Source organism: Macaca nemestrina, chromosome 5 (genome assembly GCF_043159975.1).
Source record: "Macaca nemestrina isolate mMacNem1 chromosome 5, mMacNem.hap1, whole genome shotgun sequence".
NCBI lineage: Eukaryota > Metazoa > Chordata > Mammalia > Primates > Cercopithecidae > Macaca > Macaca nemestrina.
Window position 1 is genome coordinate 162,151,870 of NC_092129.1, and position 18,812 is coordinate 162,170,681.

General features: G+C 42.4%; 1 protein-coding gene across 38 annotated transcripts in view; it reads right to left on the bottom strand.

The window, feature by feature from the left end:
- Positions 1 to 18,812, bottom strand: part of LOC112426759 (uncharacterized) — a 551,288-nt gene that overhangs the window by 280,938 nt on the left and 251,538 nt on the right. Inside the window, exon 7 of one of the 38 annotated variants that reach the window (XM_071097552.1) lies at positions 428 to 12,311. The exons of the other annotated variants lie outside the window; for them this stretch is intronic. The gene's annotated coding sequence lies outside the window, so the exon portion shown is untranslated. Of the gene's footprint in view, positions 1 to 427; positions 12,312 to 18,812 lie in introns of those variants that run through there. 38 annotated transcript variants of the gene reach the window in all.

Genomic DNA, 18,812 nt, shown 5'->3' on the forward strand with positions numbered 1-18,812 from the left:
CCATGGAGCAATCACTAAAAAAGCTATACAACGAGATATCATTAAAATCATCATAAAATAACAGGCCATACTAAAAATGCTCAAATTAAATTAAAAAAAAAAAAAAGTCAGAAGTAAAAAAAGAACACAACAACCAAAAAGAGAAACAAGCCAGATGTGATGGCTCACGTCTATAATCTCAATACTTTGGGAGGCCACTTAAGCCAGGAGCTTGAGACCAGCCAGGACAAATAAGGAGACTCCATCTCTACAAAAGATTAAAAGTTAGCCAAGTATAGTGGTACACGCCTGTAGTTCCAGCTACTCGGAAGGCTGAGTTAGAAGGATTGCTCGAGCCCAGGAGGTCAAGGCTGCAGAAAGCCCTGATCATGCTACCGCACTGTCAGCCTGGGTGACAAGACGATACCGTCTCAAAACAAAAAAAACAAAAAAACAAAGAAAAAAGAAATAATGAAATGGTGGATCTAAATCCAAATTTATCAATAATTACAATAAATGCACATGGTCTAAAATACAATTAAAAGTCAGAGATTGTCATATTGGACTAAAAAGTATGACTCAATATAGTCTATTTATATGAAACTGACTTCAAATATATTTATATAGGGAGGTTAAAATACGAAAAAGTATAATGCAAACAAAAACTAGAAATCTAGAAAAGCAAACAATATTAGAAAAAAGGCAAAAGAAATGAACAGACATTTCACTATATGCAAATGGCAAGTAAGTACAAGCAAAAAAAAAATTTTTTTTTTTGAGATAGAGTCAAGCACTGTTGCCCGGGCTGCAGTGCAATGGCATGATCTCGGCTCACTGCAACCTCTGCCTCCCGGGTTCAAGCAATTCTCCTGCCTCAGCCTCCCAGGTAGCTAGGATTACAGGTGCCCGCCACCATGTCCGGCTAATTTTTTGTATTTTTAGTAGAGACGGGGTTTCACTATGTTGGCCAGGCTGGTCTCGAACTCCCAACCTCGTGATCCGCCTGCCTCAGCCTCCCATAGTGCTGGGATTAAAGGCATGAGCCACCCTGCCAGCAAAAATTTTCAACATAATTAGCCATCAAAGAAATGCAAATTACACCACAATGAGATGTTACAACATACCTATCAAGATGGTTAACACCTAAGAGTGACAAAACCTAATTCTGGTAAAACTGCAGAGAAACTATATTGCTTGTACACTGCTGGTGGAATATAAAATGATACAGCTGGCTGGGCGCAGTGGCTCATGCCTGTAATCCCAGCACTTTGGGAGGCCGAGGTGGGTGGATCACAAGGTCAGGAGATCGAGACCATCCTATCCCGGCTAACACGGTGAAACCCCATCTCTACTAAAAATGCAAAAAAATTAGCCAGGTGCGGTGGCAGGCTCCTGTAGTCCCAGGTACTCGGGAGGCTGAGGCAGGAGAATGGCACAAACCCGGGAGGTGGAGCTTGCAGTGAGCCGAGATCACGCCAATGCACTCCAGCCTAGGTGATAGAGCAAAACTCCGTCTCAAAAAATAAATTAATTAATTAATTTAATTTAGCAAAATTAAAATAAAATGATATAGCCACTGGAAAACATTCTGGAAGTTCCCTTTAAAACTAAACATTGGGGCCGGCTGGGCATAGTGGCTCATGCCTGTAATCCCAACACTTTGGGAGGCCGAGGCAGGCAGATCATGAGGTCAGGAGATCGAGACCATCCTGACTAACATGGTGAAACCCCGTCTCTACTAAAAGTACAAAAAAATTAGCCAGGCATGGTGGCGGGTGCCTGTAGTCCCAGCTACTGGGGAGGCTGAGGTAGGAGAATTAAGTGAACCCGGGAGGCAGAGCTTGCAGCGAGCTGAGATCGGGCCACTGCACTCTAGCCTGGGTGACAGAGCAAGACTCCATCTCAAAAAAAACAAAAAAACAAAAAAAAACAAAAAAACTAAACATTGGGATACTACTCAGCAATAAAACTAAAACTACTAATGATATACATAACAAGTTGGATCAATCACTATGGAATTATACTGAGTGAAAAAAGGCCAATCCCAACAAGTTACATGCTGTGTAACTCCATTTATATAACATTCCTGAAATGGCAAAATCATACAATTGAAGAACAGAATAGTGGTTGCTAGAGGGCAGGGACTAGGGGCAGGGGAATGACTGTGGTTACAAAAGGGCAACGTGAGAGATACCTGTGGTAACAGAATTGTGCTGTATTTTGACCTTAGTTTTAGATACACAAAACTACATATGTGATAAAATCACATTTAAATACATACACACACACATGGTGTATGTAAAACTGAGGAAATCTGAATAATATCCATGAGTTATATCAATGTTAATTTCTTGGTTGTGATATTATACTCTATTTTGTAAGATGTTACCATTGGGGAAATTAGGTAAAAAGTTCACAGAATCTTGGCCGGGTACGGTTGTTCATGCCTGTAATCCCTGCACTTTGGGAGGCCAAGGCAGGTGGGTCACCTGAGGTCAGGAGTTCCAGACCAGCCTGGCCAACATGATGAAACCCCATCTCTACTAAAAATACAAAACAAATTAGCTGGCCTTGCTGGCATGTGCCTGTAATCCCAGCTACTCAGGAGGCTGAGGCAGGAGAATCACTTGAACCCAGGAGGTGGAGGTTACAATGAGTCAAGCTCGTGCCACAGCACTCCAGCCTGGACAACATGAGCAAAACTCCAACCACCTCCCCCCGCCCCCCGCCAAAAAAGAATCTCTTTGTATCACTCTTACAATTGCATGTGAATCTACAATTATCCCAAAATTTAAAAAAAAAAAAAAAAAAAAAAAATTTTAAAGAGTGAAAAAGAAAACTGGAGTGAGTGGCTATATTATTATCAGAAAAAAGTAGACTTCAGGACAAAGCAAGTTACCAGAGTTAAAAAGAGATACAACAGGCCAGGCGCAGTGGCTCATGTCTGTAATCCCAGCACTTTGAGAGGCCAAGGTGGGCGGATCGCCTGAGGTCAGGAGTTCAAGACTAGCCTGGCCAACATGGCGAAACTCCATCTCTACTAAAAATACAAAAAGATTAGCCAGGCATGGTGGTGGGCACCTGTAATTCCAGCTACTCAGGAGGCTGAGGCAAGAGAATAGCTTGAACCAAGGAGGTGGAGGTTGCAGTGAGCTGAGATGCATGCCACTGCACTCCAGCCTGGGTAACAGAGCAGGACTCCGTCTCAAACAAAAAACAAAGAGATACAACATAATAATAAAATAAATGATTCACCAAGAAGATACAACAATTATGTATGTATATGCACCTAACAACAGAGCTTAAAATACATCAAACAGAACTGATTTAAAATTTTTTTTTTAATAATAGATAAATCTGACAGGGTGCAGTGGTTCACACCTATAATCCCAGCACTTTGGGAGGCCAAAGCAGGTGGATCACCTGAGGTCAGGAGTTTGAGACAAACCTGGCCAACATGGTGAATCATCATCTCTACTAAAATACAAAAAAATTAGCCGAGCATAGTGGCACATGTCTGTAATTCCAGCTACTTGAGAGTCTGAGGCACAAGAATCACCTGAACCTGGGAGGCAGTGGTTGCAGCGAGCTGAGATCACACCACTGCACTCCAGCCTGGGTGCCAGAGTGAGACTCCGACTCAAAAAAAAACAAAAGAATAGATAAATCTGCAGTTATAATCGTAGGCTTCAACACTATTCTCAGTAAGAGACAGAACTAGTTAACAGAAGACCAACAAGGATAGCCAAGCACTGAATGTCATGTTAACCAATTGAATCTAGTTGAACATTCCACCCAACACCACCAGCAAAATTCATATCCTTTTCAAAAGTAAATGGAACATACACCAAGAGAAATCATAGGGTGAGTCATTTGAAAAAAAATAAATAAACACCTCAACTAATTTTAAAAGACTGTGATCATACAATGCATGTTCTCAGGTTATAATTCAATTAAATTAGAAGTCAATAATAGGAAAATCTCCAAATATTTAGAAATTGAAAATCAATAGGTAAACTTCTAAAGTAGTTTCATTTATATGTGTTATATCTGAAATTGTGAAAATTATATGTAATTAAGTCTGTTGTATATTAAAAACCAGGAGAGAGTTAAGTCTGTGGAATTGCTGAAGTCATTTGGAAATAAGAAGCTAGGCTGAGTTTGTGCCCACTGTGGTGCTGCCAATATTGGTGTGGGCATTAAGGAACCCTTTGAACCATATTCTACAACTGCAATCTCATACTAAATAAAGGACTATTCCTTAACTAGTTGTTCATAAGTCACTTAAAAACTACAGTTTTTAATAGGGTCCCTTTCCCCTGTTTTTCTGTTAATCATCTTGCAATTTGTTAATAACAGTGATATGGTTTGGCTCTGTGTCCTCATCCAAATCTCATCTTGAATTGTAATCCCACCCACCCCATGTCCAGGGAGGGACGTGGTGGGAGGTAATTGGATCACGAGGGTAGGGGGACGGTTTCCCCAATGCTGTTTTTGTGATAGTGAGTGAGTTCTCACAAAAGCTGATAGCTTTTAAGTGTGGCACTTCCTCATACACTCATATGCTCTCTCTCGCTCTCTCTACGTATATATATGTACATGTGTGCATATGTGTATATGTATCTGTATATATGTGTGCTATAGATATATATCTCTCTCCTGCCACCATGTAACTTGTGTCTTGCTTCCCCTTCCCCTTCCACCACGACTGCGTTTCCTGAGGCCTCCACAGCCATGCAGAACTGTGAGTCAATTAAATGTCTTCTCTTTATAAATTACCCAGTCTCAGATAGTATCTTTATAGCAGTGTAAAAACGAACTAATACAAACAGCAATATTCATTTAAGAATTCAATGCTATAAAACCTAATTAATTCAATACTGAGATTCGACATGCCTTCATCCAATCCAGTTTGTCTAGCTTCCTCTTACCCTTAGATAAGTTTAGACATTCTATGATTAAAAGACTCTCCGTTTCTGAGACATGAACAACTTTTAGACACTTGAGACATACAGGTGACATTCTAATCTCAAGAAATATAAGAGTTGACTTAATAAGGGCATAGGTCAGGATTGAGATATTCTTTTAAATGTATCCGACAAAAGAGAGGTTGGTTATGGTTTATTTTAATGTTTTAGGTGTGTATTATATCAGTGTTTCTGAATTTTCTAATTTAAAATTCCACTCTCATCTCCAACAGGTAACAATGTAGTTATTTTAAAGGTAAAAGGAAAATATGCTAAAAACTAAATTGTGAGAGCATTATTAATATACATAAAGTATGCATTGTCACCATGATCTGCATTAACAACAACAAAAAAAAGTGTGTAACACCCATAGCCTCTATCCTCAACTGACATTCATTCATTCAACAAATATTGACTGTCTATCAGGTGCCAGACATTACACAGTCATTGCTCTTGAGAAATACCCAGTTCAGTGGGGAAGACAGACATATAAACAACAATTACAATCTAATATGATATTTGCTATAACAAAGGGGCCACAGACAGAAGTATATTGACAAATGCTTCACAAAGAAGACTTTGAGCTAGGCTTCTGAGTGAGAAGGACAGTGTCCGGGAGGGAGTGTGACAAGAGGAGGAGCCAAGAGAAGGATGAATCCATTCATACGGAATCAAACAGCATGATTTCTTAACAATAGAACTAGGGTACCTTAAACAGAATGAGGAGAGATAAAATGAGAGAAGGGCTTAGAAAAGACAGTTTAGGAAGGGTCTTAAGACATCCTGGAGGATTTGAGGCAGGGGAAAGATGTAATCAGAAATTTCTTCAAAACTCCTGTCTAGGCCGGGCACAGTGGCTCATGCCTGTAATCTCAGCACCTTGGGAGGCCAAGGCAGGTGGATCACTTGAGGTCAGGAGCTCAAGACTAGCCTGGCCAACATGGTGAAACCCCATCTTTACTAAAAATACAAAAATTAGCCAGGCATGGTGGCATGTGCCTGTTATCCCAGCTACTCGGGAGGCTGAGGCACGAGAATCACTTGAATCTGGGAGGCAGATGTTGCAGTGAGCTGAAATCGCACCACTGCACTCCAGCCTGAGTGACAGAGCAAGATTCCGTCTCAAAAAGAAAAAAATCTTGCCTATTGGCAGCATCTGTTGCAGTTCTCTAGCAAGTAATAAAAAGGGACTGAACCTTAAAACAATAGCCATAGAAATAGGAAAGACAAATTCTAGGGATATTTAGATTTAAAAGACTCTGTGATCCAATCAGCTGTGAGGAAGAGTCAAGGGTAGATCCCATCCTCCCACTTAGACAACACTTTAAAGGCAGGGAAGACAAGATTAAAAAGTTGGGTAAAAATAATAGATTCTCTTTGAACACGTTCATGTTTAATGTGATATACCTCCTAGGCAGCTAGATGGAGACTTAAAGCAGTACTAAATTTTGGAAACAGCAACATGGATTTTAGGAGACCAAAAAGACTTAAGGTAAAGGTATAGGAATCAGTGATTTATAAGAGTTGTTGAAGTTCCTGGGGATAAAGAAATCAAACAGAGAAAACATATTCTTATCATTCTTGTCATCTTATAAGAAATGTTTCATTGGCAAGGAGCACTGATTGGAAATTGGCTTAAAGTTTAACTATATGTAGTTTCCCTTATTTCAAAAAGTTTGTCCACAACAGTTCTAAAGTGATCATCATGAAAGCCAATAATTACGCAATGCTCTGCCATCAACGTTTAACCTCACTTCTGGAAGGGAGGATGAGAAACAGGCCTGCCTCCTGCCCGCTCCAGCCTGAAAAGGATTCCAACAACTGAAAAAACAGAGCCCAAGGACAGCAGGCTCTTCTCAGGTGAAGTTATCATGAAACCCACAAGCAATTCTCTCCTGTTTCCCACTCACATCCTCCTCCTTCCCCTGTGTTTTTCTGTGAATATATCTGCATGCCACAAATAGGCTACCAAGTCTTAGAGTAGGTGGTGCAAAGGTAAAATACAGTAAATTAGTTAAAAGGTAAATATGGCAAGGACAAATTCTATTGCTTTTTGATATCTCTGAGAAGGCAATGGAAGAGTTAGAACTAGCAAAGACGGTAGGAATTACAAGATCCAAGCAAATAGTTTCCTCTCTTTGGATTAGAGTTGGATATCCAATTGTATAAGTTTTAAGTGTGTAAAACTCCTGGCAGGAGGATTGAGGTGAAGAACGGGGAAGTACAGGAGGATTCCACCAAATTTTAGCTGCTCAGCAGACAAAATAATGTATGACAGGCATCTAGTCAGGGCTCTAGAAAAGTATTTGACCACTGCCAGAATCCAGAAAAACCAATGCTACCAAGCATCTAAAATGAAAAGTACCAGACCAGGCATGGTGGCTCACGCCTATAATTACAGCACTTTGGGAGGCCAAGGCGGGTGGATCATCTGAGGTCAGGAGTTCAAGACCCGCCTGGCCAACATGATGAAACCCTGTCTCTGCTAAAAATACAAAAATTAGCCGGGCATGGTGGCAAGTGCTTCTAACTCCAGCTACTCAGAAGGCTGAGGCAGGGAGAATTGCTTGAACCCGGGAGGCGGAGATTGCAGTTACTGAGATTGCACCACTGCCCTCCAGCCTAGGCAACAGAGTGAAACTCTTTCTCAAAAAATAAAAAAAGAAAAGTAAAGTACTGAGGCAGGCAGACCACTTGAGGTCAGGAGTTCAAGACCAGCCTGGCCAACACGGTGAAATCCCATCTCTACTAAAAGTACAACAATTACCCAGGCGTGGTGGTAGGCACCTGTAATCCCAGCTACTTGGGAGACTGAGGCAGGAGAATCGCTTGAACCCAGGAGGCAGAGGTTGCAGTGAGCTAAGAAGGCACCACTGCACTCCAGCCCAGGCAACAGAGCAAGATTCCGTCTCAATTAATCAATAAAATGAAAAGTAGTAGCCTTCTTAGCAGAAACCTCTCATAGCAGAGTGTTGTAAAAGATACTGAGGAGTCAGGAAATGGGGGAAAAAAACAGGGTCTGAGAGCTGCAAAGAGCTGAGGCTCACCTGAGCTTTTTGACTTCATTTCTGCATTAAGCAAAGAGCTCCCGCACTATACCACTGGCATGTCAGGACTGACGTTGGTGGATGGAAAACGACACCTGGAGAGTTGCTCACTTCACCTAACATACAATTCTAAATAAAATGTTTCACTCTTCTGTGAGGTCTTTGATTATCACTAGCGAAATCTCTACAAATATAGAAACATGAACTGCTGCTGTCTGGTTAGGCCTGTCTTTCAGGGGCTGAAAAGTTGCTCTGGAAGCGGGGGCTTTCCTGACTTTGCCCTAAAGGTTTCTCAGACTGCTCTATAATAAAGATGATTGAAAAGCATATTATGTCAACAGATGCTTCTTTGGAAGGAGGAAAATAGGAGGACAATACCTCATCCATCAGAAAGAGCCAGACATACCTATAGGGTATGCAAAGCAAGCCAAAAAAAACTTCGTCTGTTTTTTTTTTGGGGGGGGGGGGCAGGGGGGATTTGAGACAGGGTCTTGCTCTGTGGCCCAGGCTGGACTGCAGTGGCATAATCACGGCTCACAGCAGGCTCAAGAGATCCTTCTACCTCAGCTTCCTAGTAGCTGAGACTATAGGTATGTGCCACCACATCTGACTTTTTTATTTTTTATTTTTTTTGTAGAGGCAGGGTTTGACCATATTGCCCAGGCTGGTCTCAAACTCCTGAGCTCAAGCAATCTTCCAGAGTCAGCCTCCCAGAGGGCTAGGATTACAGGCATGAGCCACCGTACACCCAGTCTATATTACGTTTTGAAAAGGAGAAATAATTTAGTGTACATCTACTGAGAAAAGAAAAAAAAAAAAATGTGCCAGCAACACCCAAGATGATGTCATATCAGCAGCTAGTTTCAGGTCAAATACAGTACAACAGGAAGCTTGGGACTGAAGACAAGCAGCACCCAGCCCACTGGACCCGCCCCTAAACCAATCACCAGACTTGCTCCCAACCTACACATTCCACCGTGGATAGTGACAAGAACATTTTCCACTGTGGATAGTGAGACAGTAATTTGTATATTCAATTCTGGTATTTCAAAAGCTAGGCTGTGTATATACATGGAAATATCCGGTCTGTCAAGTATTCTATAGCTGAGAGGGTTCCATAAAATATCATCTAAGCACTTTCAAAATACAAAAAGTTAAATTCTTTTTAGCCACTCCATTTCTATCACTGCAGTCTCCAACCCTGCCAGGCTATGAAAATTGAGGCCAGTAATGACTTTACTCTGCCAGAACATTGAGTTGCAATCAAGGCAAGGATAATCAACTGCAAACAGAAGAAATCCATTAGAATCTAACATTGAAAAATTGGGGAATTGGGAATATTTGCTTTTAATGCTTACTCTTGGCCAAACCAATTAATACCTATGTCTATCCACAAAGCTCTTGTATAAGTTGTTGGGTGGAGGGAGGAAAATCACCATCACCATCATCACTACTGCCATTCATCATCACCACTGCCATCACCTCCGTCACCACCACCATCACTGCCAACATCACCATCACCATCACCATCATTACCACCACAACACCACTGCAATAAAAAGTATGCATTTCTGGCTGGGTGCGGTGGCTCATGCCTGTAATTCCAGCACTTTGGGAGGCCGAGACGGGCGGATCACGAGGTCAGGAGATCGAGACCATCCTGGCTAACACGGTGAAACCCCGTCTCTACTAAAAATACAAAACATTAGCCAGGCATGGTGGCAGGCGCCTTGCAGTCCCAGCTACTAGAAAGGCTGAGACAGGAGAATCCTTTGAACCCGGGAGGCGGAGCTTGCAGTGAGCCGAGATCACGCCACTGCACTCCAGCCTGGACAACAGAGCGAGACTCCGTCTTAAAACAAACAAACAAACAAACAAAAAGTATGCATTTCTGCCCTCCAAAAGGCCACAGAAGCTTCCTTTCTTAGGAAATTGTACTGCTATATTTGCTGTTTTTCCTTTGCCCTCCTAAAGCTATCACCACATAATAAGCATCCTTTCAATAAAAGAAGAATAGGAAGAGGTCAAGATTGTTCAAGGATTCTAGGGCCCTGGTGATAGAAGACAGAGTGAATTTATGGCCCAAATGAAGTGTTTTTATCTTTGCATGGGAGAAAGATACTGTGACTAGTAGAGTGAGATACTAGAAAGAATGCAGCCTCTCTAACTCACTATCATTTGTAAATTCCCTGCCTGATTTCATAACAAATATCACTTTTCCTTCAGGGCCATTGGAAAAAAAAAAAAAAAAAAGAATCACAGTGATAACAAAGGTGCCATTATTTCTGGTCGCATTTTCCTGTTAATAATCACAGTTATAGTCAACTAATCCCTGGGTTCTCACATCACTAAATAAATATTACCTGATGGCAAATATTAGTATCCCCAACTTTGCATTCCAAAGATGTCAAGAAACCTATCGGAAAGGTCAAATCTCAGTAAACAAGGCCAAAGTCCAAAAAAAAAAAAAAAAATCCCCTATTTCCATTATTTCCTAGTTTCAACATAAATGTCTGTGTCTATGGCTCTCAATGGAATTTTCTACCAGGCACATCAATGGTCATAGTGGCCATTACAATCCTATCCTACTTGACATAATAAATTTGATTAGTAGAAGTTCATAAAAACAGAATCCTGGAAGGGATTCCTGGATCAGAGACTCTTAACCCAAGATTTGTTAATTATAGGAGGGCATGAACATCTTTTAAGTTACAGTTTCAAAATTTGTGTACATGCACAGTTTTCTCTGGAAAAATCCCAGAGCTTTCCTAAATGCTCTGGGACTCATACTGTTCTCTCCATTTAAGAATCACTGACAGCAAATTAGTCACTCTCAATTCTTACTGTACATCACAAGAGTCTCTGAGGAACTTTCATTTAAAAACACACTTCCCCACCGGGCGCAGTGGCTCACACCTGTAATCCCAGCACTTTGGGAGGCCAAGGTGGGTGGATCACTAGGTCAGGAGTTCGAGGCCAGCCTGGCCAATATGGTGAAACACCGTCTGTACTAAAACTACAACAATTAGCCAGGCGTGGTGGTGGGCGCCTGCAGTTCCAGCTACTCGGGAGGCTGAGACAGGAGAATCACTTGAACCTGCGAGGCAGAGGTTGCAGTGAGCACAGATCGTGCCACTGCACTCCAGCCTGGGTCACAGAGCAAAACTCCGTCTCAAAAACAAAACAAAACAAACAAAAACAAAAACACACACACTTCCCAAGGCCAAGCCCTAAACTGACTAAATCACAATATTGGTAGACAGAGCTTAAGCACATGAAATTTTCTAAATAACTTTTTTTAAAAGGCTTTCAAGTGACTATTATACACACAGAGGGTTAAAAAACACTGTGTAGCTTCAATTGATTAGTCTTTTTATTTTATATAATCACTGAACTTTATCATTGGAAGAAATCCTAGACATTGGAAAACTAGCGCACTTCTTTTACAAAAAGAACCAGATCTGTTAATTAACTCGCACAGGATCATATAGCTAATTAGAAACAGAACCAAAATATTCTGCTTTAAACATATTTTATAAAACTACATTCAAATTTTTATTTTTAAAAAATCATAAAATAGGGTTTAGCAGCCTCTCTACTAAGTCCCCTAAAACTATCTCCTGAATTTCTTCTTTAACAGAAAAAGTTCACCATCTTTTGTAGTTCATATGCAAAAAGTAACCTACATCTGCATAAAATTATTTTAAATATCACAGATGAACCATATTTATAGAGATAAACCATCATGGGTAATAAATTATGATAAACACACAGTGAAGATTGGTTGACCCCTTTATCAACTGAGTGAGAAGTTCCTGATTATCAAAATTATGGCTCACCACAATTTTTTATACTTTATTTTCTAGCTGTTTTATTTTATTTTTAATTATCAAAGCAAAGAACGAGAGCATACTTGCCCCCAGAAAAGGGTGTAAATAGCCAAGGCATCTCATGTCCTTCAGGAAGGTATTTACATGTCCCAAACCAGGAAGGATAGGCCCCTTTAATGGTAGATCAAATGACATCTATTTATCCTAACCGAAGACCTTTAAAATCCAATTTGAGTTGAAGAAAGAGAAAGAAGGAGGTGACTTTTCCTTTGTTAAATTTCACAATAAATTTATATCCAGACTCAGCAAGTGCTTTTCAGTGGCTTCACAGTAGCTGAGATAATTATAATACTGATCTCTTGATGTATGAGTCCCCATTGAGAGAAGTCAGCTGAATCCCAAGGACAGCATTCCAAGGCTATGGAAAGAATTCTTTCAGGACACACCCACTGAATGACTTGGTGCAGGCAGGATTTCTCCCTACCCCACTGAAGGAGACAGAACAGAGGGGAAAGGAGAGGAGCAGGGTTCACTTCATTGACAGGGACCCAGGCAGATAAGTAGTAAAAATAGTTAACATTCAAATGCTTACAATATGCCAAGAACCACTCTAAAGATTCTGTATTTACAATCAACGTTTCAGCCCGTGGACGGCATATGCCTATGTTCCCTTGAGATTGTAACGGAGCTGAAAATTCCTATTGCCCAGTGATGTCTTGATGATCCTGACCTGTGTAAACCTAAGCTAACGTATATGTTTGTGTATCAGTTTTTAACCACAACAAAAAAAAAGTTTAGAAAGTAAAAAAAAAAAAAAAATCTGAAATGGAAAAAGCTTACAGATATAAGGAAAGAAAATGTTGTATAGCTGTACAATGTGTTTGTGTTTTAAGCTAAGTGTTTCTACAGAAGAGACACAAAATTTAAAAGTTTATAAAGTAAAAACAACACAGTAAGCTAAGGTTAATTTATTATTGAAAAAAAGGCACATAAATTTAGTATAGCTTCAGTGTTTCTAAAGTCTACAGTAGTGTAATGTCCTAGGCCTTCACAGTCACACACCACTCACTCACTGACTCACCCAGAGCAACTTCCAGTCCTGCAAGCTCCATATGTGCCCTAGACAGGTGTACCACTTTTTTGAGACAAAGTCTCACCCTGTCGCCCAGGCTAGAGTGCAATGGCGTGATTTCAGCTCACTGCAACCTCCGCCTCCCGGTTCAAATGATTCTTCTGCCTCAGCTTCCCAAGTAGTTGGGATTACAGGTGCCCACCACCATGCTCAGTTAGTTTTTGTATTTTTAGTAGAGATGAGGTTTCACCATGTTAGCCAGGCTGGTCTTAAACTCCTGACCTCGTGATCCACTCGCCTCAGCCTCTCAAAGTGCCGGGATTACAGGTGTGAGCCACTGTGCCTGGCCCCACTTTTTATCCTTTATGTCATATTTTTACTGTACCTTTTCTATGCTTATATATGTTCAGATACACACATATCTAGCATTATGTCATAAATGCCTACAATATTTTGTACAGTAACGTGCTATAAGGTTTGTAGCCCAAGAGCAATAGGTTGCACCATCTAGCTTAGGTGTGTAGTAGGCTACACCATCTAGGTTTGTGTAAGTATACTCGATGATGTTTGCACAATGAAGAAATTATCCAGATTTCTCAGAACCTATCCCTGTTGTTAAGTCACTCATGACTGTACCACTTCCTGTGGATTACGAATTCTTGTTTGACCCCTCATAAAGCCTAGGACAATGCCTTAAATAGAGCAGAAACTGAATAAGTTTTTTTTTTTTTTTTTTTTTTTTTTGAGATGGAGTCTCGCTCCATCGCCCAGGCTGGAGTTCAGGGGCGTGATCTCAGCTCACTACAACCTCCAACTCCCTGGTTCAAGCGGTTCTCCTGTCTTAGCCTCCTGAGTAGCTGGGATTACAGGCACGCACCACCACGCCCAGCTAATTTTTGTATTTTTAGTAGAGACGAGGTTTCACCATGTCGGCCAGGATGGTGTTGATCTCCTGATCTTGTCATCCGCCTGCCTCAGCCTCCCAAAGTGCTGGGATTACAGGCGTAAGCCACCGTGCCCAGCCTGAATAAGCATTTGATTGAAGTGGAAAAGAAAAAATTCTAGAACATTAGTTCCAAAAAGCATAAGGATTTCCTGCAGTTAACAGTACTTCACACAAGCACTGAGTAATGCCATATTCTAGTTTTGTGATCATTTCTCTTTCCATATCTTTACCTCTGATGGAGGCAGAGTGCCTAGTCCTGGGCATGGATATATATGTTATTTGTGGAGCAAATGAGTGAAGAGAGAGGAAATCATCTTCAAGGAAACTACACATTTTTATATTTATCCTTCGTGTTTCCTCCTACTAAAGTGTTAGTTTCACGAAGACAGGAAGTTGTATCTATTTGTCCACTATTACCCACAACAATGCTTAGGCAAAAAAGGAATAGTCAATAAATACTTATTGCATTTATGTTATTGAAGGAATAAAATGCTAAATCAGAACACTGTAATCCCAGTACTTTGGAGGCCAAGGCGGGCAAATCACTTGAGGCCAGGAGTTCGAGACCAGCCTGACCAACATAGCAAAATCCTGTCTCTACTAAAAATACAAAAAATTAACCAGGCCTGGTCGCACGTCTGTAATCCCAGCTACTTGGGAGGCTGAGGCATGAGAATTGTTTGAACCTAGGAGGCAGAGGTGGCAGTTGAGATTGTGCCACTGTACTCCAGCCTGGGTGACAGAGTGAGAGTGCCTCTCAAAAAAAAAAAAGCTAAGTTAAAACAGAGTTCTGTGCTAGGTCCTAGAGATGGAATGAGAATAATGCATTATCCTATACAGTAGAAAATAACTCAATCCCAGCATTGCTAAATGTTGACGTGATTAACACTGTGAAGGATAGCTTTTCTGATAGAACTTATTTTCATATAGGTGATAGTAACACTACAGAAGCACAGTCAGGCCGGGCACAGAGGTTCACGCCTGTAATCCCAGCACTTTGGGAGACCAAGGCAGGCAGATCATGAGGTCAGGAGTTCAAGAACAACCTGAACAACACTGTAAAATCCCATCTCTACCAAGAAGTATAAAAATTAGCCGCACATGGTGGCACATGCTTGCAATCCCAGCTACTCGGGAGGCTGAGGCAGGAGAATCACTTGAGCCCAGGAGACGGAGACTGCTGCGAGCCAAGACCCAGCCACTGCACTCCAGCCTGCACAACAGAGCAAGATTGTCTCCAAAAAAAAAAAAACCACAATCATATGTATTCTATAGTGAATGCTCTCTGAATCCTGTGATGCCAACATAAGTCACCGGGAAGAGGGACCCCTTCACTGTAATGCCCCCTCCCAGAGTGAGGACCAAAGTCAAAGTCACGTGCCCATCAGAAACCCAAAGTCCTTTTCTGCATCATGTGCCAAGTACTACAGCCCCAGTGCTCCCTATCCCAACTACCCACGCTTATTTATAAGGCCTGTGCAAATGTTCCTTCCACACACTCCAAGGGAGACAATCCTCAATATAGAATTCCGAGGCCCATACGGTGAAAGGTGAATCCAGTGTGTATCCGGAATTGGTGGGTTCTTGGTCTCACTGACTTCAAGAATTAAGCCACGGACCCTCAGAGTGAGCTTTACAGTTCTTAAACATGGGGTGTCTGAAACTTGTTCCTTCAGAAGTTCAGATGTGTCTGGAGCTGCTTCTGGTGGGTTCGTGCTCTCGCTGTAAAGAGTGAACCTGCAGATCTTTGTGGTGAGTGTTACAGATCTTAAAAGCAATGCATCTGGAGTTCTTCGTTCCTCCTCGTGGTCTCGCTAGCTTCAGGAGTGAGACCGCAGACCTTCACGGTATTACAGCTCATAAAAGCAGCGTGGACCCAAAGAGCTATGAACCCAAAAAGTAAGCAGCAGCAAGATTTACTGCAAACAACCATGGACGGCAACCCGAGCAGGTTGCCGCTGGCGAGCTCGGGAAGCCTGCTTTTATTCCCTTGTCTGGCCCCACCCACATTCTGCTGATTGGTCCATTTTACAGAGAGCTGATTGGTCTATTTTACAGAGAGCTGATTGGTCCGTTTTGACAGCGTGCTGATTGGGACGCTTACAATCCTTGAGCAAGACACAGAGTCACAGAGTGCTAGTCCTCCAAGTCTCCACTAGGTTAGCTAGATACAGAGTGCTGATTGGTGCACATAGGATCCTCCAGCTAGATATAAAAGTTCTCCAAGTCCCCATCCAGTTCAGGAGCCCAGCTGGCTTCACCCAGTGGATCCTGCACCAGGGCTGAGGCAGAGCTGCCTGCCGTTTCCGAGTCGCGCCTGCACTCTTCAGCCCTTGGGTTGTCCATGGGATGGGGCGCCACGGAGCAGCGGATGGCACCCGTCGGGGAGGCTCAGGCCGCGCTGGAGCCTACCGCAGGGGGAGGAGCTCAGACACCTCGGGCTGCAGGTTCTGAGCCCTGCCCTGCCGGAAGGCAGCCAAACCCAGCGAGATTTTGAGTGCAGCGCCGGCAGGCCGGCACTGCTGGGGGACCCGGCACAACCGCCGCAGCTGTTGGCCTGGGTGATAAGCCCCTCACTGCCCTGGGCTGGCGGTGCCTGCCGGCCGCTCCGTGTGCGGGGCCCGCCAAGCCCACGTGCGCCCGCGCACGCCGGAACTCACACTGGCCCGCGAGCGCAGCACGCAGCCCGGGTTCCCGCCCGCGCCTCTCCCTCCACACCTCCCGGCAAGCAGAGGGAGGGGGCTCCGGCCTCAGCCAGCCCAGAGAGTGGCTCCCACGGTGCCGCGGCAGGCCGAAGGGCCCCTCAAGCGCCACCAGTGGACGCGGAGGCCGAGGAGGCGCTGAGAGTGAGGGCTGCTAGCACTTTGTCACCTATCACAGTGGACATACAGAACATGCTGTCCACAAGCATGACGACTAGATTCCTGCTCCCACTCACACTGTCTGGTCAGGCGTGGAAGTTGGCTAAGAATCTGAAAACTCAAAATTCAAACCTGCCCTTCAAGATGATTATAAAGGTGTATTTGTCAGAACAGAAAAATTTCCAAACATGTTTTGACATTTTTGTTTGATTTATAACTTCTAAATATTTACATACAGAGTATGTGGTCCTGCATTCACATTCTAGCCCCGGGCACCACAAATGTTAGGGGCAGGACTGCCCATCGGAGAAACTAAGGCTCAGGGCAGCTGACTTGCCTGAGGGCACAGGGCTAGGAGCTGGAAGAGCTAGAACCCAAACCCAGTTCTTCACAATCCAAGCATCATTACATAGGGTGAACCCCTCCCTCACTTTAACCACTTCAGAGCACTTTTGTGTGTGCTTCCCCGCCGTGATTACAGAAATCCTGGAGGATCCCAAGAGGTGAGGCCATGGAACCAGGAACAGCCCATCCTCTCTCCTTGCACCCTGTGTTTTCTCCTCAATACCACAGCAGCCAAATGTGATCCTAGGTGATCCTAAGCCCAGATGGTCGCTGTGCAAGTGCACACCTGTACATCCCCATAGTGTGGAGAGAATCTATGCTAGAAGTAAACAAGCAGCGGCACATGCCTCAGGAACCGCACAAGATGAAGCCTGAGGCTTCTGAACACACATCTTTTTACAGCTCTAAACCCAGAAGTGCATTAGTGTTCTTGCAAAACAGGCTGTGCGGCAGTTTTAAAAGCCCAGCTATAATACCTTCATAAGACCTGTACTTACAGGGACCCTTTCATCCAGGAAATTCAAAGTACTTTACAAGCTCAGAGTCATTCATCCAAACACTCCAGGGAAGTATGCAGGTGGCCTAGGTTAGACTCATTGACGAAGAAACTGAGGCAACCTGACAGCCTTAAGTACCAGTCTTTAAAACGGTCTTTGCTTTTTGAAAATGAGTAGCTTTAAACATACACAAAAAACATGCCACCGATAGAGGAGGAAAAAGAGATTTGCACTATTTTTGTAGATATTAAATTGAATGTAACAAAATTAAATACTATAGTCATAGAAATCTATGCCTTGGTGTAGCTTTCCAAATGAGCCACGAAAATTTATGCTCTGTCCACTACAAATGGCTTGTTAAATTTGAGATACTATCGCCTTTCAAAATGCAAATTCCATAATCACAAATTTTAAGACAGAAATTTCATTTTTTTCCCCCCAAAATGGAATCAGGCTTTTACACCTTTAGCCAGAAAGCACTTAGCAAAGGTGATTAGCATATTCTCTCTGGACTAGATGGAATCAATATCAAGCCAAGGAGATTAGCTTCATTTGATTTTTAGTGGGAGGTAAATGGCCCCGGGGAAGTATGTCTGAGAGGAGTGGAGGAAGAGTCCTTTCATAAATAAGGGAGGTTAGGAGTTCAGGAAGAACAGAACATATAAAGTAGCCATTTTTGTTACCTTAATATAATCCAAATAAATGTTTGGACTGAATACATATATTTGAAAGTTATATTCATAGAAATAACCAACATTCAGTGAGTTATCATTTTGTTCTAACCACTGTACTTCCTGCTTATAAATAACCCATTTTATAGGCAAAACAAACAAAAAAGCCTCAGAAAAATTAATAGATCCATCTCAAAACAGTTTACCATGGAGTTAGAAAAATATTCGCTCATGTATTCAATAAGGCAACTACATAGAATCTGAAATATGAAAATATATATAAATTTCTCCCTGGGAGTTCATAATCTAGTAGAGAAATATGCAGGTAAAACAATTTTCCAAAAGGCATGTTCAAGGCACCATGGCAATGCAGTGGCAGCGGAATTAACTGAGGGTCTAGGGCAAGGAATATGAAGGATTTTGCAGACAGGATGTCCATTTCAACAGGCAGATCAAAGGAGAAAGGAATTCTAGACTGATGACAATGGCTTATGTGAATGCATGAAGACATAAGAGAACCTAATCTAGGTCTCTGGGGTCATCTGGCATGACTAGAGAGAATGAGGATGCATAAGAACAGGTACTAAAAGTTAATCC